Here is a 20,997-nt window from a genome sequence, read left to right on the forward strand (position 1 = left end):
GAAACTGGCCTGGTATGTTAAAGGATTTGGAAAGGTACCAATCAAGAGTCAAGGTCATAAAAGTAATCTGGGAATTTCCACCACCAGTATGGGTCAAGTATAATACTGATGATCCATCAAGAGAGAATTCAGGTCCTAGCTCATTTACCTTTTGTATAAGAAACAAGGAGGGTGACTTAATTTATGCAAAGGAAGCTAAAATGAAGGACACTACAAATATTTTGACGGAGGCTACAACAATGTTGGAGGCTAGCATGCATTGTAGCCAAGTTGGTTATGATCTGGTTATCTTTCAAACTGATTTTCTATTAATTCAAAAGGTATTAATAGGTTAATAGGGATGTCCTTGGAGCATAATAGAAATTGTGGATGAAACTAAAGCTAATATTTAAGGAAAGCATGCAGTAATACAAGTCATATATAGGAAAGGAAATAAATTAGCTAACTATCTGGAAAATCATGTGTTAAATTTAGGTAATTGTAGCTATGAACATTTTAAGAGAATGAAAAAGAGAGGAAGGAGAATCATCAATAGTGATAAATTACAGAGCCCATATTTAAGAGTTTCATCAATCAAGGGATGGAAGGGTTGGGAAGGCTAAAGCATAAAGTTCTTTACATAGAGTTAATTTACAAAGTCCTAAACGCCAATAAGAAATATGAAATGCTATTTAGCCTAGGTATCTGAAACCTTCAAAAAGGACTTGGCAAAATGGGAGGGGCTCAGATCGAATCAAATACTTTAAACCTGAAATAGGTTTCTATCACTATAGGGCTGAAGTGTGAAGCTTCCCGTGCAATTCACTACAGTTCCATCTACACGAAAAGTACAATGAGAAGAAGAATGAATGAAGATTTTTCAAAAGCAACAGAGTACTTAGCCAGTGAAAGATACCAATTTCTTGGACAAACACCCTTAACAAAAGGAGAAACCACAACCATTCACAAGAGAACATAGCTGAAAATGGGTTACTGTAAGCAGAGGATTCTTATGATGTCTATCAAAAAGAACATGAAATGTAAATTATTCTTGAAAGTTGATGATGGATGAGGAACAGTGTTAGTAACCCATAAGAGGATAAAGAAGAAGCTGGAGTTGAGATACGACGCAAAGGAATAAGGGAATAAAGGGAACCCTAAAACTTTCTTATATGTAATAAGTGGGTATGGGCTATGAATTGGGAGATTTGGGCTGCCAGATACTTTTTTTTGTGTGTTTTTGTTCATTTGGGCCTTTTGGTCTTGGATGCCATTTTCTTTGCAATTAATAACAGTAAAATTTACCTATATCCCTGCATGTTTACCACTATTTACCTAAAATCCCAATTTTTTATTAAATTTTAGAAAATACCACTTTATAGCCATTGCAGATACATATAACTAATGTGAGATACATTCTACAGAAACATTTAATAATTAAACTACTTTGCATAATTTAAGGGTTGTAACGGCCAAAGTTGCATTAATTTAGCAATTAACCTAACTAATATTGGTAAAAGCTCAATAAAATCTCACAAAAAGGTAATTTGTTTGTTATTCCACCTTTTTAAATAAATTATCTTCCATAATTAGTTTCCAGATAGAAATGACTCCTACAAATTTTTACTGTGTTTTCTTTATTCTGATTGACGTACTTGTAATGAATATTTCAGTGTTATTACAACATTCCGACGTTTGGATTAATGATATAAAATACTAGGGCTATAAGAGTGATGGAATAATTGTTAGTGAACATGTAACATATGATAAATTGATTTTGGCTAAAGATGTAAATCTAGAAATTGATGAAAGCAGAAAAATAATAAAGGCTCATTACATAGTAGATGGTAATGCGGCACCGTTGTTGATTCATAATGAGATAAGTGTGAAGCTTTATATTTAAATTAAGAAAAGTGAGCTCAATTTTGGGATGTATCCACTTATCAACACTACAATAGATAAATCTAATACTGAGATGTTGTTTGAAGGGAAAGCTGGCGCTGTAATGTGTTTGGAAAATCCTTTTGAACAAGTTGCAGAATATTAATTATAATTCAAATTCTTCTATTTTGTTGCCATTTTTTGATATGAAGGGGAACAAGATCATTAAATATTGCAAAGATAGTGAAGTTAAGGTTGGACAATTCTACAAAGACAAGTGTACTCTTATTTAAGTTCTAGCAAGGTATGCCATTGAGCATTTGTAATACCCCATGATTTTTTCTAGCTTAAACTCGTCCCGAAAATGAGCAATGAGTATCTTCTAGAATGAGTGATATTTATTTCATATGGAATTCTTGATATTTAGACTTTCCATGATGTAGGAAATTAAATTAGATTTCCAACGATATAAGCTTCGCCTAAATTCAATAACCGAGTAAGAAGTTAAGGCTATTTAAAGTTCTAATCGCAAAACACCATCATTTAGACCTTTAGTGCCCCGTGGAGCATTGTCAAATCCCAATTGTCATTTTCCAGTGGCCCTCCATGATATTGGCACATCACGGAGAAGGCCACCCACAGGGAAAATGTGAACAGTTGCTTGAATTGATGTAATACATGAGCAGTACAAGAAAGTAAATCAGGGGATTTTCGTATCAATCGCAAGTAGTAACCGAATCTTGAATGCTTTTGAGTTGTAGACAATAAAAAATGAATACTAGGCTTGTGTTCCCCCTGACTTCTTAAATCGATAAATTTCTTATGTTCAACCCAACTATTCTGTTGGTCTTCATGCAAACTCTACAAGATAGGTATTATCAGTTGTTGATTAAGCGTGAAAATAAATCTCACCCTTTACTGGTTAGGTCTCAGGGTGTTGCCATGTCGCTCCTTGCTACGAACTCAGTTCACTATCACTGGTTAGGATTAAGTGATTAGATGACATGCAGGGACTAAATGGTGGAGGTAGAAATCCCAAATCATTGTCTGAATCTTCTTTTCTCAATCACAAACTCCATGTAGGGATGGATGCTAATACAGGCTATCTTAAGCTCCTACACCTTCTATGAGATTAATTATTGCAAAGAATATTAAGATACATGCATAAATCCTAGAATAGATGAATATCATACTTCCTCTCTATAGCTAATTCGTCAGGGTTCCCACAATCCTAGTCAAGGAGATTAGCCGTTCATGTTCGTACAAGAAACCATGATTATCAATAAAGAACACATATAATTAATTGCACAAAAATAAGATGAATAAACTCCCAAATCTTGAATTGAATAAAAACCCAAAATCTCAAGAATAATTGTAAAATTATGTAAAGTTTGTAATAAAGAGTAAGAGTACGTAACCTAATAAAAAGTAAACCCTAGGGTGTTTATAGTATCTCAAAATAACATAAAAATTCTAATAAAAATGGGAAAGGTACAGTTATGTTAGTACTTGGTACGACCCAATCTTCTAGTCGTATCGACATCATACGAGTCGTCCACTTCTTTCTGGTATCTGTTCAGTGTCTGTTATCCCAAGTCTTCAATATTTTGTTCAGCATACGACTTCTGCTTAGAGACGTATCTGAGCATACGACTCGTGTCCTTCACTTATATCAATCTGGGACTTTTGTCTTTCCTTGCATTGAACATTGGTTTGTGTACAACTTTCCTATATGAGTCGTAGTCAGAATTCTGACTCGTATACTTTTGAGAATTCAACTTTGGATGATAGATTTAGTTTCTGTTATGGTTACGACTTCTCCATGCGACTCGTATACTAGCTTACGACTTAAATGCTTGAGTTGTATCTTCCCTATACTTAGATTTTCAAGTTGGCTCTTGGTTCTATTGTGCATATGAATTAGCATATGAGGTGTATTGGGTTTTAATGACTCGAGGGTCGTTGAATCGCATCTTGATCAAATTGGTCATTTCCAGGCCTTTTTCTCCCCTTTTCATTCCAACACTATTGTAGACCTGTTTTACCTGCAATTTATACCAAAGTGCATCATATCCAACAATATACCCTAAGTTTACGCATAAATTCACGGTTTTAAGTATCAAAAGTGTCGTGTTTCCATTACACATAAAATCCCTTACTAAAACCATTTACACTTTCCAACCATTTACCAAGGAGTCTTTTAATTAGGCATTAACCTTTGGTATCATTATACCAAAATTAGAGCTTGCAAGTCTATCCTTTTATGCCAGACCAAAACCATCAAACCAAACTGACTCCAAGTTTCCAATTAATCTAAAACCATGGCTACCAAGGCCTTTTCAAGCCATTTAAAATCAACCAGATCAATTCATGTTTCATTACCATTTATGTAATGCAAAGATTTCAAGAGTAGTTAAACTATGTGACAAAATCATTCTCATTAGTATTTCAACAAACAGGTTGAGGGCATGCCATCATTAAAACCAAAAACCATCCAATTTGGGGCTCAACTATGACCCCTTAATTAAATCACTATTCTCATGCAGTCATATGTGCAAAATCATAATTAAAAATAAGGAAAACTATAATTAAACTATAAGAAACAATATTCATTCATGAACAACCAAGACCCCCAACCATTATTTCAAACCATAAGACTATCATGAAAATCATACATTAACACACATGCTCTTTGTAAAATAACAATCAGGGAGGAGTAACATGCCTTAGACACCAAGGAAGACGAAGAGAAACCACCCTTGAAAGCCTTAATTTATTATCTTGAAGAAACCATAGCCTTTTGCTTGAGAGGGAGTTTGAGAGAGATTTTAAGAGTGTTTGATTGAGTATAATCGGTTAAGGAAGCTCAAAAGGTGTTTTATGTCGTGGTATCAAAGGGAGTTATAAAGAGAAAATGTCCATAATGTCCCAACTTAAAACTATAAAATTATCGCAGCTGATTATAAGTCGACCCTCTGACTCATGGACATAACATACAACGTGTACCATGGAATCATCACCAAGACAGTGAGTTGTACATCTATACATTGTCCAACATATGACTCCCTAACCCTCCTCCCCCTATTTGTTACCTGACCATACGACTGGTATGATCCAGTCATACCCAAGACAGAATCCAAAGGGATTGACACTGGACTACAAACGACTCAACCTTACTATCTGTAATCTATCCTCACGTCCCTTAGTGAGCCACTCGTACTGAGAGCCAAGTCAAGTCACTATGTTACTGATTTGATCAAGGGACCAACCGAACGAATTGTCATCACCCCTATTGACCCATACCACCAAATCGTAATCACAATAGAACCCCAATTACCATCCACTGGACACCTAATAATTTGGGTCACCTGACCCGTACCCATACCATACAACTCGTATCGTGAGTCGTTGATAGGGCAGTGAGTTCAAAACTCAGGAAATTTCCAAGGTCCAAAAATCAGGGTGTTTCAAAATTAGTCAAATATAAACCTGTGTCAGTTAATTGCTTAATCAGTTGACTTGGTTAATAGGATATTGTATAATCAGAACATCACATAAAGGCTTCTACAAAAACAAAGTCACCTACGTAAAAGTAATTCCATGATGATTGATATGTCTAAGTAACTGGATGATTAATCAATTAATTGTGCATGTTAATTATTGATTCAAGTAATTTTTTGATTTATATTAAATTAAGGACAAATAACTATTTATTTTAATTATTTGTCAGTACTGTAGTATTTATACACATATATAATATATTAATCTGAATCTTCTTGTTAGGAGTAATTTAATTATCACAAATTATGAAATTTTAACATGTATACATGTTTTTAACTATCATATAGAATAACCATTGAATAGTCCTTTTTACCTAGATAAAGTTATGACTTCACTTTACACAATCATGCAAAAATAAATAAACAAACAAAATTATAAAGGGTATAGTGATTTCTAATAATTATAAAAATGAATTCACTTTTTATATAATTAAAAATTTTATGTTTTATAGTGGCTAGAATGAGAATTTAAAACTTTACAACTTCCAGGCAAACATTGGCCTTTGCTATTATTTTCATTTCGGAAAAGCTATAAATATACTTCTGAACTTTAATAAATGGTAAAAATATATCCTTCGTCATACTTTGGGTACAAATATTTCCTTGTCGTTAATGAAAAGATATAAATATATCCTTCCCATTAACGACGGGTCACGTGTCAATTCGTGTTCGTTTGCCCTTTTAAATTTATTTTATCTCAAAATAATTTAATTCATTCTAAATTATAATCCATACCCAGTCCAAATAAACCCAACCCGACCCGTATAATTGAAAAGCTTCAAGAGAATAGGCGTCTCTATTCACGCGTCTTTTTTCTTCCACTCTATCATATGCATCCAAAGGTTTGTTTTCTTGCTGTTCATTCTCCTTTCAAAGGTTTGTTTTCTTGCTGTTCATTCTCCTTTCAGCTATTTGAATGATGCTTTATCTTATATTTACCTTCTGTCCATAACTTATTTAAAAGGATCCTGATTAATTGTGATCAAGATTCATTTTCTCTTTTACATTAGTTCTGTTCATTATCAACACGTATACTATGTCCATTATTTTCACTGATTTGACTTTATCGTTAAGACTACAAAGACTAAAAAAAGAACTTAAAATGGAACGAAAAAATAGAGAAGTAAACATCATAAACTGTTTAGAAGAAACTTTTTGAGAAAACCAGAAGCAGAAGCATTTTGATAACCATATTTATTGGTTTCCAGAAATCAAAAACCTTTTTACGAAAGCGAAGACTATCCAAAAAGTAGAATAACTAATGTCTCCCCTAAAAATTACTTCTTGAAAATCTTTACAGAAAATGTAGGCCTCTCAATATTGAGTCAAAACTAAAATCAGAGAACTGATCTTAGTTAGCAATGGGGTAATATAGTGAGAGTGTGAGAGAGTGGAAGAAAGAAACGATGCGTGAATAGAGACATGTATCATATGTCTCTTGAAGCTTCTCTATTACACGTGTTGGGTTGGGTTTATATGGACCGGGTATGGATTATAATTACAATAAGATTAAATTATTTAGAGATAAAATAAATTAAAAAGGGTAAACGAACATGATTCTGACACGTGTTCCGTTAATGAGAAAGATATATTTATACATTTTCATAACGGCAAGGGTATATTTGTACCAAAAGTATAATAGAGGGTATATTATACCATTTATTAAAACTAGTGTAGTGTATGTGCTTTGCACGTGTATATAACGTTAATTAACAATAAATATATATCAAAAGAACAAATTATTGAACTTTATCTTATTAAGTAAAAAATTTAAAAGATCAACATTAAATTTAAAAATGTACATGAAGAAGAACATGATAGTTCACCATACATTTTCTATATCTCTTTTAATTATTATAGACGTAAGTTATGGACCTGTGAAATATATTAAAATATACTTTAATCTTAAGTTTTAAATATGCTATATGAAAATTTGTAAATAGAGTATTTAAAAAAGGAAAAAGATCTTATTTTTCAAAATAAACTAAAAATAAAAAATAAAACGAACCGCTGAGATTCGTGTATCTCTCTCATATGCTAAAAAAAGTAAGATATTTGTGTGCTGGGGTATGTATGTATATGAGAAGATATTTTTTTTCATGTAATTTTTTTTTACACCGGCCACTGATTGAGCCAACAAGTACTCTTCCTTTTGAGAGTTTTTTAGGTTCCATGACTTCAGAGGCAGATTCAGTTTCAAATTGGTGGTGCTCCATTACCCATTAAACTCAATGCAGAATAGGTATAATTATATTTAAAAAATGTTTAAAAAATGATATAAGATGAAAAAAATCTTTGAAATAAAAAATATAACTGGGTGTTTAGGTTTTAATGCGGAATCTTAAAACTTTGGATGTCCATATATATGTTCTAACCTCCCGAGCATCCATAATGCCTAAATTGTAGGTCCGTCATTGCATACATTACAGAGTTTTAAAATAGTACTCCTCTTTTTAATTGAGACTAACTAAATGAATGTGTATGTTTTTTCAATTGGGACTAACTAAATGAATGTTTGTGTTTTGTTTGTTTATAGGATGGGAAGAGTAAGGCCAAACATGAAGTGGCTGGAGAGCTATAATAATCGGTAAGTCACTTATTCAAATAGCGTGTTTATAAAAGTATGTTTCAAATGCCATATAATTTACAAATATTAAACAAAATCATGCAAACACTTTGAAAGAAAATTTCAAGCATATAATTAAAGACTTGCAATGGGACAGTACATTTACTATTTCATCTATTTCTATCTTTTCGCATATTATGTCTTTGGTATTTTTATCAGGTTCATCTAACAAAGAAACAGTTCTTGATCATAATATAAGTTACTATCACTTTATTTTATTAAACTTCAATTTCTTGGCAACCTTAGAATTGAGCAATTAAGCCTCAAGTCACTCTTGGTAGAGAGGGCTTAACCTTTAATATGAGACTTTGATGTGAACTCAAATTCAGTGAAGCTCCAATGCAGATAATGAACACTTCAAACTGTAATGCAATAAATAAATAAATACGAAGAAGGTATACATACAAATTTATATTAAAATAAAAAAAGATAACCATCCATGTCCACAAAAAACTCATCTTTTCGATAAGTCATAGGAAGGCATTATGCATCATAGAGATAATTGCAAGAACAATATAGACTTGAGATACCTAACTAATAGGGAATTGTTTAGATCATCATTGAAGAATATATTGAAGATGGAACTCATGCTTGCAACCAGTCACCTGCAAATTGAAACATTATGTTACACGATGACAAAGTCAATTGTGTTCATACTAATACAAGATAATGCTAACAATACGTACAGTAGAAAGATTTCTATCAGAAAATGCTTCAAGATATATGTTGCAAGCATCATCACAACAGGTCTTGTGGAGAGAGGGTAGAATGTACCATTAACTAGTAGAGATAGTGACATTTTCGAAAGACCCTCGACTCAAGTAGCAAATCAAAGTATAAAGAAGAAAAAAACATAATAAAACAACTATTAAGGAAATCAGTGCAAAGCTTTAAAAAAAGAATAAAAAATAATAACAAAATAGTGTGATAATCGAAACACAACAAACAACAAATAATTATAAATATAAAAGGCAAGAATTAAAAAAAAAATATGACTAATATAATGACAAACACTAATACGCCAAAACCCTCGAAAGAAAAGTAAACATAAGGTTAGTACAGTGTCTCATAGAAAGCCAACTTATTCGTTTCCATTAGACAAACAAAGTTAGATGATATAACTGTTGGAATCAACGTAATTTACCACTTGAAAGTAATTTTATGTATATTTATTATATCCATGATTTAGTGAAGCGAGAAAGCACAATCATGGCTTACCCGCCAGTACACTCATGTTCAACTCCAAATTTTAATTAAGGTAATTATTTGTACTGTCAAATAAAAAAATAGTTTCAGTTAGTTTATACTATTTCAATGTCCTTATTTGACGCAAAATCTCAGACAAAGACTACTTATATACAACTCTAATTGTGGACTTAATAAATATGCACCATAAATTTAACATTAAACCTAGATAAATTTCAAAACAAAAGTGACTTCTTACTTATATTTTAGGACTCCTAATTTTAGAAAAAGTACCAAATCTTTTAAAATTCTGAACCCATATATTTTAAGAGTCAAACTATTATAAATATAATCAATAATAATTGGAGAAAAATAATAAAAAGACGATATTGTCTATTACAGAGAGTTTTAACGAAGGGAAAAAAGTTTAAATCACTTTTTTAAGAATTTTCACACTTTTAATATATTATAGATATAAATATAGATATAGATTATAGATTCAGGAATATATTTCTACTTTTTTTCTGTTTTCATTTTTCAAAATTATTTTTGGTATAAAGACAACTCATTGTTGTTTATTTTTAGTAAAATGAGTCAATTTAATGGGATATATGTATATTATATTCAAGACATATTGAAGTGGATTAGTGTATTTGCTAATACTAAGTATGCTAATTAAAATACTATACTGCATTCACAAAAATAGTTTGATCCTCCACTGACCGAATTGGCACAACTATATCCACATTGAAGTAAACTATATGGTACGTGTGAACTTGCTTGTGTTTACACCAAAATTTTTTTGATCGGTCATTATGATTCAGAAAGAGTACAGCTCAATAACTATTTTTCCTTTACTTCACAATTGCAGAGATAGTGTTACAGCTAGGCCACTGTATAATATACACCCACAATTTTTGAATAACTAGCTTAATATAAGTGAGTTGCACGTGTATTACGTTTTAAAAAGGTTAAAAGGGAAAAAGATAGAAACAGTATTTTCAATTAAGTAGCCGTTTGGAATTGATATTAGCTTAGTTAAAATTTGAAATATTTAACTACATTATAATAGTAAATACTGGATGAGATTGATCAATTTTTAGGATTCTTAATGGAAGGCAGCGTTGTTGGCAGAAGACTTAACAAAAACAACATACATCTCTTTGTAATGTTTTTAAAAAAATACACGTCTTCATAATTACATGAAAATACAAATAACATATAGACAAACACACATATATTTTTGGTAAACGAAAGTATACGTCTTGACTTATATGATACAACAAAGGATCGCAGAGATGCCTACCTTTTCAATATTGGTGAATGTTCCGATACACATTCAAGCAAAACCCTAACCATTATAGTAGTCTACAAGTACATCTAATATCTGCAACCTAGAATATTAATTGTCAATGAGTGATCTAAAATCCAAAACTATTTATCAAAGCACACCTTGACTATCAATTGTTCACTTGTCTTTTAATAAATAATTGGTGATAATTCAGATAGAAAATTTTCACACCTTGATAATTCAGGTATGAACCTCAAAAATTCAAATATTTTAGTGAACTTTTCACCTTTCATTCTTAATAATTAGTCCCTCTGTTTAAAAAAGAATGACCTACTTTCATTTTTAGTCAATTTGAAAAAGAATGATCCTTTTTGACAATACTTTAATTTCAACTTTTCATATGAGATGTTTATGGCCACAAGATTAAAGGATATTTTGGTACATTTGATATTACTTTAATTTAAGGTCACAAGATTCAAAAGTTTATTTATTTTCTTAAACTTTGTGCCAAGTCAAAGTAGATCATTCGTTTTTAAACGGAGGAAGCATAAGAACATTGATTTCTTGATGTGGAATACTTTTTGCCGTCGGACATTATAAATTTTCGTGAGAATTAACTTTAATAGTTAAAAGATAAAAGGGTATACGACAAAAAAATCTACTACAATCCTATTTAAATAAAGAATTCTACAGTAAAGAACGTAGCGCAGTCCTATTTTTCTTTTCTGTAGTGCACTCCTATTTAAATTTATAATTTAATTAGTTATATTTTGTTAATTTAAAGTCATGCACCATATATGAATCAAGATTATAACGTTAATAAAAGGAGAGAAGAGATACTCATAAATAAATCTTTATTGGTTGGGCCATGAGTACTAAAAAAAGTCACAAAACGATCCGTAAGAAGTTATATATGATCTTTGCTAGTTTGTAATAGTATGTTGTTCCTGCAAAGACCTTTCTAGCTCAAAAATTCTACAAGCAAGTATGCTATGCTATGAATGATTTTCATCTGTGTGGCTCCTCTCGCCATCATGTCATAATGGGTCCATAAATTCATCTAATGTTTCATCATCGAGCTGCTATCCGTAAAACCAAGAAGCCCGTTGTAATGATCTGAATTGTGAAATCTTATTTTTATGTGTTTTGATTGTTTCTTTTTTTTTTCGTAATTGCTACATGTTGATGTTGGGGTGTGGGATGGTTAACATAATTTTCGATGTGATCAGAAATGATTTTGGTAAGTTTGTGGTCTTTAGAGGCTTTAAAAAGACATACAGTTGACTTCGATCAACATTTATTGTTTTAAGTATCAGATGAAAACTTAGATAGTTCCATTAGATCCACAATATTGAATTCAGATTAGTAGTGTGGTTGGTTTCGATTTGAAACTATTATTTTGGATTTCAATCCTTCATTTGTAAAAAAAGTAAAAAAGGGGTTCTGAGGATTAATTTATTGATTTTTTTTTTAAATCCGACATCACAATTGAAATAGATCATATATATATTTTTTTAAAATCCGACATCACAATTGAGTTCGTAACGCAAAAATAACCTAGCTGCATATATGATCTATTTCTGTTGGGTCCCGAATGAAGTTCGATGGTTTGACCAAAAACTTGGCAAATTTCAAGTTTGCTAGTGCAAGGCATCAACTGGTGAAACCGTTAAAGCGATCAATTGGTCGCTAAAGTGAAAGTTGCTTAAGCGTCAATGGGTCTCTAAGGCGAAAGACGCGTAAGCGTCAAAGGATCGCTTTAGCGGTGATCTCTTAAGTGGCAACCGGTCGCTTTAGTGGTCATTTAGCCGCCTAAAGTGGCAACCGCTGTATATAAGTCTTATTTCACAATTTTCTACCATATTTGGACTTTGAGCTTCGAATTTGGACAAAATTTAGGGTTTTCTTCACAATTTTGATTGGGTAAGCTCCAAAACCTTCCTTCTTTTACTTTTTATTGATTTTATCATTTTAATCTTGGTTTTAACTTGAGATTTTGAGGATTTTTTTGAAAAAGCCTTAGAATGGTTTTCTTCAATTCGGACCTTGTTTTTGACTCCTTTTTGCATGAATTTTCAATTGCAAACACCTACAACCTTAGGAAATGTATTTCTAAAATAAAATTTTAATTTTACCCCTTACATTTTCAAACTCATTTTTTGAACTTGTTTTGAACCCGACTCAAATATGGGAAATATGGACATCATTAGCTTTCCTTTAACGCATAAATAGTATATTTGAATGTTGTAGTTAATTCCAAGGTAATTCGAAAAGGGAAAACTCTGTATTGAAGCACTTTAGGCTTGGATTTCGTCGTTTTGAGGTATTTTATGGCTTAACTTCTTTCTTATTGAGTTGGGTAATTAATAAATAAGAAAAACATGCTATGAGTTTGAGAAAATAAATATTGTGTTTATATTGAGATTATTATTACTTTTGTGTACCCGAGTAGGGGCTTATATTCTATTGTGGTTGACTTTGATATATGATATTGTGTGTTGCTTGTGTGGGGGCTTGTTTGACATCACTGGCCTTATGTGTGCATTTAAATATCTTTATTCTAGCTATAATGCCTATGCAGGGGCTTGAATTTTTATTATAGGCCTTATTGAGCATTGGTTGCCTTTAGCATGATAGAAGTGTCCAAGTTAGGAGTTGATATGGTACTAATGATATCTTACATGCATATCTAATCCGATGGTACCTAATTAGATTTGATAATCATGAATTGTGGACATATTTAGTTGATTTTTGGGCTCACTTATATACATGTGGGATGGATTAAATATCTTTATACTAATTTTACTATGAACATTACATCCCCATTCCATATATATATACATTCATCAGATACTAGTACCATTGAATAACACTATTTTTGAAAAAGAAAAATATTATTACAAAAATCCTCTACATAAATATGATCCAGAGAGGTAGGTTGAGATTTGAAATGTGAGATATAGTATATGAATTGTGAACCCCCTATGGGTCCTACCTTGGTTGCTTGGGGCTCGGTAGGTGTATACAAAAAGTTATATGATAACTTTCACCAGTCATCCTATCCTTATTGGATTGCACATGCATCTTTCATGATTTCCTTAGTTTTTCTTGACATGTGTTTATTTTCAGTATACTCTTCATGTGTATCTATGTTATTTTCATTTTTGTGTATATATTAAAACTGTTAGTAGAGACTATATGAGCTACCGTTTGGGACTCTTCTTCTTGCATGTGACATGCTTATAGTTTTTCTTTACTTATCTTACATTTTGCTTTTCTCAGTGGCCCTATGATACCTACTGAGTGCAAGTGGACAGTACTCACTCCTAGTGTACCCTTTTAATACAGATCCCAGTTCGAGTACTACACATGTTGGCTGATGTTTTGGGCAGAGTTTGATCAGAATTTGAGGCACTGGATCATTTTAGTATTCAGGGTGGATTCCAAATCTCATCCCATCTGTTGCCTTGTCTTTATTTTGGATTAGAGATAGATTTTGTATTTTAATTTTAGATATTATACTTAGATACTCTTATATTATGATACCATATTTTGGATGGTTTATGTTATTTCATTTAGACTTTTATTTATTTATAATCTGTGTTAGTCTGACTCCATTTTAGAAGTCTCGCCTTGCTTTTTTGATTACTCATGGAGTTTTCTTTTCTTTTTGTGGTTGGCTTACTTGTCAAGGCTGGGCCTCGGCAAGTGCCATCATGACCTTATTTTTGGGCTGTCATAACTTGATATCAGAGTGTTAGATTTATTAGTCTTATAAGTGTAAGAGCAGAATGTCTAGTACAGTCTCACTGATCGCTACGTAGATGCCCGTATCTATCTTTGAAACGCTATAAGATATATCTAGAAAAAAAATTCTAATTTGATATTTGTCATATAGGTTGTTTATACACTATATTCTAAACTTGTATTCCATTTTTCTCTGCACATATGGTGAAGACTAGGTCTAGAGAGGCTAGAGATAGTAAGCTGGAACCTGATATGGAAGCCCTAACTCGAGGAGAAGGAAAGGGTCATAGTTGACCTAGACATAACAGACAGTCTTTAGGAGCTACTCCAGTTAGAGTACATGCTAAGGAGGACTTTCTCGATCCTGAGGTTGTGTATTCTAGAAATAATTATCAAATAGGGGTTGCGAGGCTACCTCAGGTTCCACAAAGTTCATTTGATACCCTAGTGCTTCAAGGTTTTTTGGTTCATCTCTTGAGCCATTTAGAAGGTGTTTCCTTGAGTGTACCTGGTATTCCTCAAAGTTTGAGTGATATTACACCATTAATGCCTATATCTTCTTATGGTATTTCTTCTTCTAATGTACAATCATCATCTATGGCACCTCCATGTGTGTCCTCGTTGCCTATTAGACTTATTATTACTTCGGTTGCTTTGGGTATAGCTATATGTTTTGATGATCAGAAAAGATTTGCGACGTTTTTGCTTGGTATGCCCAAGTTTAGTAGGGCTATTTATGAGGATGCCTATGAGTTTTGGATTGATTACCAGGAAAAGTTACATATTGGATTCCTCGAGTCTTATGGAGTTGCTTATACTACCTATCAATTGATAGATATGTCTAGGGATTGTTGGAGATCGCTTGCTAGTTGTTGATCTTTGGGTTCACCTTTTATGACTTAGACTCAGTTTCTAAGACCTTTTTAGAGAGGTTTGTGCCGTATAGCTTAAGAGATCAGATGAGATATTAGTTTGATTATTTGGGTAAGGCTTTATGTCTGTTGCCAAGTTTAAGGCACATTTTCATATCTTATCCTGATATTCAACTACTAGCATCTCCACTAACTATTAGAGGTTTCAAAAGTTTGTGATAGGGTTAGATAGTACATTAGTTGGATACAACGTAGACTATAGTTTTAGGGACTTTTTTCCAAATTATTATTAAGCATGCTAAGATGAACAAGTCTATTATCTAAGTTACTCAAGGACGCACCAAGAAGGTGTGTCATTAGGGTGAGTTTAGTAAACACACCTCTTGAGGTATATTTTCTAGTAAAGATTCCTATGATCATCATAGTAGGACGGTTCAGGCTGTATTGCAGGGATAAGATGGTAGACCTTCAGGTTCTGCAGATTTTGGTAGCCAAGTATCGGGTCATATGAGTGAAGGCTCTAGGATCAATTCTTTAGTCCAGGACAATCATTCTAGTTCATCCACACCTTTTTAAGTCAAGCCATAGGAGATTCTTTATATGTGATGAGTCTTACCATGTGACCAAGGATTGCTTTCAATGTATGTATGGACCTATTCAGTAGGGTTCTCAGCTTCATCTTTGACCTACTCTGCATTCTACAGTGAGTGGTGGTTCATAGATTAGTAAGGGTAGTGCCAATGGTGCTAGAGGTAGGGGTAGGAGAGCTCGTTAAGGTGTTCATGAGATTAATCAGTTCGAAAGCAGACATGGTCAGTGTTATGCTACATCTGGGAGACTTGAAGAAGAGGCTTCTGAGGTAATTATTACAGGTACCATCCTAGTTTGCTATAGATTTTCTTGTGTGTTATTTGACCCCAGGTCTACATTCTCCTATGTGTCTATATATTTTGCTTCTGGTTTTGATGTTGCATGTAAGCCTCTTGCTATGCCTTTTTATCTACTACTCCCGTAGAAGATTCTTTAGTGGTGGATCGGGTGTACAGATCTTGTGTGGTTACCTTTCATTGTTGTGAGACTTGGGTAGACTAGATTATCCTAAATATGATTAATTTTAATGTTATTCTAGGTATGGTTTGATTAGCTCCTTATCATACTATTTTGGATTGTTAAGCTAATACTGTAACCTTAGCTACGCTAGCTATACCGAGGTTTGCTTAGAAGGGTATACTTAATACGAGTCCGATGTTATATCTTTTGTACATATTTGTTATATGGTAGAGAGAGGGTGTTTGTCTTATTTGGCTTATGTTTGAGATACTAGTGTTTTCTCTGTGCCTCATATAGATACTATTTGGGTTGTTTGTGAGTACATGGATGTGTTTTCTATGGATTTGTCTGGTATGCCTCCAAATTGTGATATTAATTTTGCCATTAATATGGATCCATTCACCAAGACCATTTCCATACCTTCCTATTGGATGGCCTTAGTTGAGTTGAAGGAGTTGATAGAGCAGTTACAAGATTTATTATGTAAGGGATTCATTTGGCCTAGTGTATCTCTTTGGTGTGCTCCACTCTTGTTTGTGAAGAAAAAGAATGGTTCTATGTCTATGTGTATTGATTGTAGATAGTCAAATAAAGTGACGGCTAAGAACAAGTATCCACTTTCTCGCATTGGTTATCTCTTTGACCAGCTTTAGGGTGCTTCAGTGTATTCTAAGATTGCTTTGATATTCAGGTATCACCAGTTGAAGATTAGAGCTTCGGATATCTTAAAGAAGATTTTCATACTTGGTACGGTCATTATGAGCTCTTAGCTATGTCTTTTGGATTACCAAATGCCCTTAAAATATTCATGAGTTGATAAACCAGGTATTTTAATTGTATCTCAACTCTTTTATGATTGTATTTATAGATAACATCTTAGTTTATTCCAAGAGTGAGGATGACTATGTGAAGTATTTAAGGATTGTACTTCAGAGGTTATGTGATGAGAAGCTATATGCCAAACTTTTGAAGTATGGGTTTTGGTTGGATTTTATCTCTTTCTTGGTTCATGTAGTGACCAAGGATGGTATTATGTTTGATCCAGCCAAGATAACAATGATTCTGATTGGGGTAGACCTACTTCTCCTATAGAGATTTGGACCTTTATTGGTTTGGCTTGGGTTATTATTGAATCTTTGTAGAGTGTTTCTCATCTATTGTATCTCTTTTGACCAAGTTGACTCAAGAAAATGGATTTTAGTCGTCGGATGTATGTAAGAAAAGCTTCCAAAAACTCAAAGAGTCATTGACTTTGGCTCCTATTTTGACCTTCCCTGAGGAAGGTGTGGGTTTTATCCTATTTTGTGATTCTTCTAGTGTTGGTTTGGGTGCAGTGTTTATGTAGGATGATAAGGTGATTTCTTATGCCTCTCGTTAGTTGAAACCTCATTAGAGAAATTATCCTACCCATGACTTGGAGTCGGCAGCTGTAGTGGTTGTGTTGAAGTTGTGGTGTCATTACTTGTATGGAGTTCCTTGTGATCTTTTCTTAGGCTATCGTATCCTTTAGTACTTCTTTAGCCAGCAAAATCTTAATAGGAGGCAGCGACATTGGCTTGATTTGCTTATAGATTATGACCTCACTATCCTATATCATTCGGTCAAGGCTAATGTGGCTGCGAATGCCTTGAGCCAGAAGTTGACTAGTATGGGAGCTTTGCTCATCTTTTGACCCAGGAGTGGCCTTTAGCCTTGAAGGTTCAGTATTTAGCTAACCAAATAGTTAAACTTGATTTTTCGACAACCCAATGTGTTTTAGCCTTTGTTGATACTAGATCTTACTTGATGGAATATATTTGAGCACTAGTTTGATAATGATAGTTTGTGGGTGATTGGAGATAAGGTGTAGAATGGTGTAGTTAAGTCAACATCTCTTGATCCTGATGGTGTTTTAAGGATTGGAGGTCGAGTTTGTGTGCTGAAAATTGGCCGATGAGTAAGATTTATTTTGGAGAAGACACATTACTCTAGATATTTCATCTATCTAAGGGTGACCAAAATGTACTGTGATTGGAAGAAGCTTTATTGGTGGGGTGGTATAAATAAAGATGTAGCAGACTTCGTAGCTCGTTTCTTGTATTTCAATAGGTAAGGGCTGAACATCATAGACTGAGTGATTTCCTTCAGAGATTACCTATTTCTCAGTGAAAGTGGGAGCGAATCACTATAAACTTTATGAGTGAATTACCTCGTACTTCCTGCAATTCTGACAACATTTATGTAATGCTCTGAGTCTGTACCCCGAACACTACATGGTGCTCATAATCTCGAAGGACCACAAGTTAACCCATGACTGGTACCTGCTGCAATAGCTGAACAATAATACACTAAAATATGGAAATTAGGTGAAAAACATGCCATAAGGTTCAATACTATAATAAACTGAATGCGGTATAACAATACCAAAACTGATACATCTGTCTGAAAAGACTCTATTGTCTGAATCATGGAGTTGATGGGACAAGTCCCCAACTAACTCTGAACTACTGAAATAATCATCATGTCCTCAAACTATGAGGACTCACCACTAACTCTGACTGCTAAAAATCTGAACTGCTAAGGATGCTAGGGATCCCGTATGTCTAAGCCTATGATATAAGACATCATAGCGCAAGAGAAAAATATATGTCAGTACTTGGAATTTAATGGTATGCTAAGTGAAGTAGGTTGAAATGCATGGGTTCATATGCATGAGTAATACTGACTGAATGGAATAACTGAATGAGAGTACATGCCTGAATACGTAAATTGTAACTGAGATCGCGATAATAATGGATACTAAGTCTAAATACTGATTTACTGATATCTGAGATTACGAATACTGTATTATTGATAATTGAATGACTGTATCTGACAGTCCTGATTCTGTGGAACTATACTGAGTTTCATACTGAACTGAGTGACTGTGTCTGATAGTCTTGAATCTATAGAACTGAACTTAGTTCTATACTGATACTGAATCTGAAACTAAGACTGTGCGAGGTAATCATCTAACTGGCATGCCCCAAATAAGATAACTGAGTTGGGGTCCAATTTGTAACCCCAATTAGAAGGGTGTCAGTACCGTGCCACGGGTAAAGACAACTGGCTATGGGGTCAGTCCTAGTCTAGTGGGTAGTCCCTAAGATCAGTCCCAACTAGTGAGTAATCCCTGAGTATGTCAGTCCTATCTAACGGGTGACATCTCATAACCTACGCTGGCTACGTAGTTCTGGAACTTAGGGATTTCTCCTAGGGACCCAGTCCTACCTATCGGGTGAGGCCCCATCCTTAGGCTCTCTCGGTACTGAATTCTACTCCCAACTGAAAGACACTAAACTGATTCCTAGACTATACTAGGTTGGACTGAACTGTTACTGATTGTGTTAATTGACTGAACTGGACTGAGTTCACTAAGTTTCATTAACAGACGGAATACTATTAAATCCTATTAACTGACTGAATACTACTGAGTTCTGTTAGCTGACCAAGTTTACTGAGGTTGGAACTGAATACTAAACCGGCCTGGACTGATTTTGAGTTCTCTGAGCACTGAACTAATTTTTGAATGAATTCTGTGAACTGACTGAGTTTACTGAGTTCTGAAATGGATACTACTATATTCTGAACTAAATACTGAACTGAGACTGATTACTGAGTACTACTGATTTTTTCCTGAGTCCTATAACTAACTGAGAGTACTACTGATCGTGATATAATTGAGATTATTCTGTAACTGACACTGTCTTTAGGTAAACAACTAAATTATGGGGTATTAAATATCCCTAGGACGTGATAGCATGAAAAGTAGAGCATAACATAGTCTTGAAAGTCATAACAATGTATACTAGTCCATAGTTCATTCATAGAGACATTTACTCAAACACTTGTAATGCATAAATTTGTTCATGAATGGGGAATACATGTTAGCATACTATAATTTCATTATTCAACTCACATGACCAATTTGTCAACGCTTGAAGGGCATAGTACATGCATATAACACTAGACAACATGAGAGCATCACAATTTTAGCACCAAATTTACAATTTCAAGGCTTCAGCATGAATCCATATGAGACTACATACACATTAACTATTTTGCACATAAATCTTGCACTTAGTCATGGTTTAGAGACCCAATCAACTTTATAATCATGAATACACTTGAATTCAATCACGAAAATCATGAAATCAATTTACTCAAAGTTTTAAAAGAGTTTCTTGGACTCCAAGTGTGAAACAAACCCTTGGATTAACACTTGACATACCTTAATGCTTGAATTCTTGAAGATTGACAAAGTGTTCTTGAGTATTGATCTTGAAATTGATATCCTAGGATTTTATTCTTGAGAGCAATTTGAGAGAAAGAATGATTTTTTCCCTAGAAATGACTTAATTTCATGCTTTTTGGGATGAATAAGGGTGGGTAAAATACCTTAATACCCCTGAGGATGTGACTTTTAATGACTGAAAACCAAACTATCTACGTGCAGAGCGCCGCACCGCATCATTGGCATTGATGCGATGGCCAAAGCATTTCGTTAAGTCCGCATTGATTCACTAGAAATTGCATTGAGCTAAGGGAAAAATTATCTGTTGATGCGATGGATGACACACCACATCGAGATCACATTGATACACTGTTTTGGGTTTCCAGACATGTGTCAAACGAGGTTTAAAAATCCAAAACTCGTCTGGAAACACCTATTGACATTCCTGATCATGAATCAATCTAAAGATCGATACTTTAAGGTCATAAGATTCGTGAAATAGAGTTGTCAACTTATGGAGGCCAAAATAATACTAAGTCTGAATACTTAGCTAG

General features: G+C 33.6%; 1 long non-coding RNA gene across 1 annotated transcript; it reads right to left on the reverse strand.

Moving 5' to 3' along the window:
* Positions 1 to 511: 511 nt before the first annotated feature.
* On the reverse strand, positions 512 to 1,101 carry LOC124887294. Its single transcript, XR_007044693.1, has 2 exons — positions 896 to 1,101; positions 512 to 816 (listed from the first exon to the last, which is right to left on the reverse strand). It is a non-coding gene; the product is annotated as an uncharacterized LOC124887294 (long non-coding RNA).
* Positions 1,102 to 20,997: the final 19,896 nt, after the last annotated feature.

The sequence above is a fragment of the Capsicum annuum genome, chromosome 9 (genome assembly GCF_002878395.1).
Source record: "Capsicum annuum cultivar UCD-10X-F1 chromosome 9, UCD10Xv1.1, whole genome shotgun sequence".
Lineage (NCBI taxonomy): Eukaryota > Viridiplantae > Streptophyta > Magnoliopsida > Solanales > Solanaceae > Capsicum > Capsicum annuum.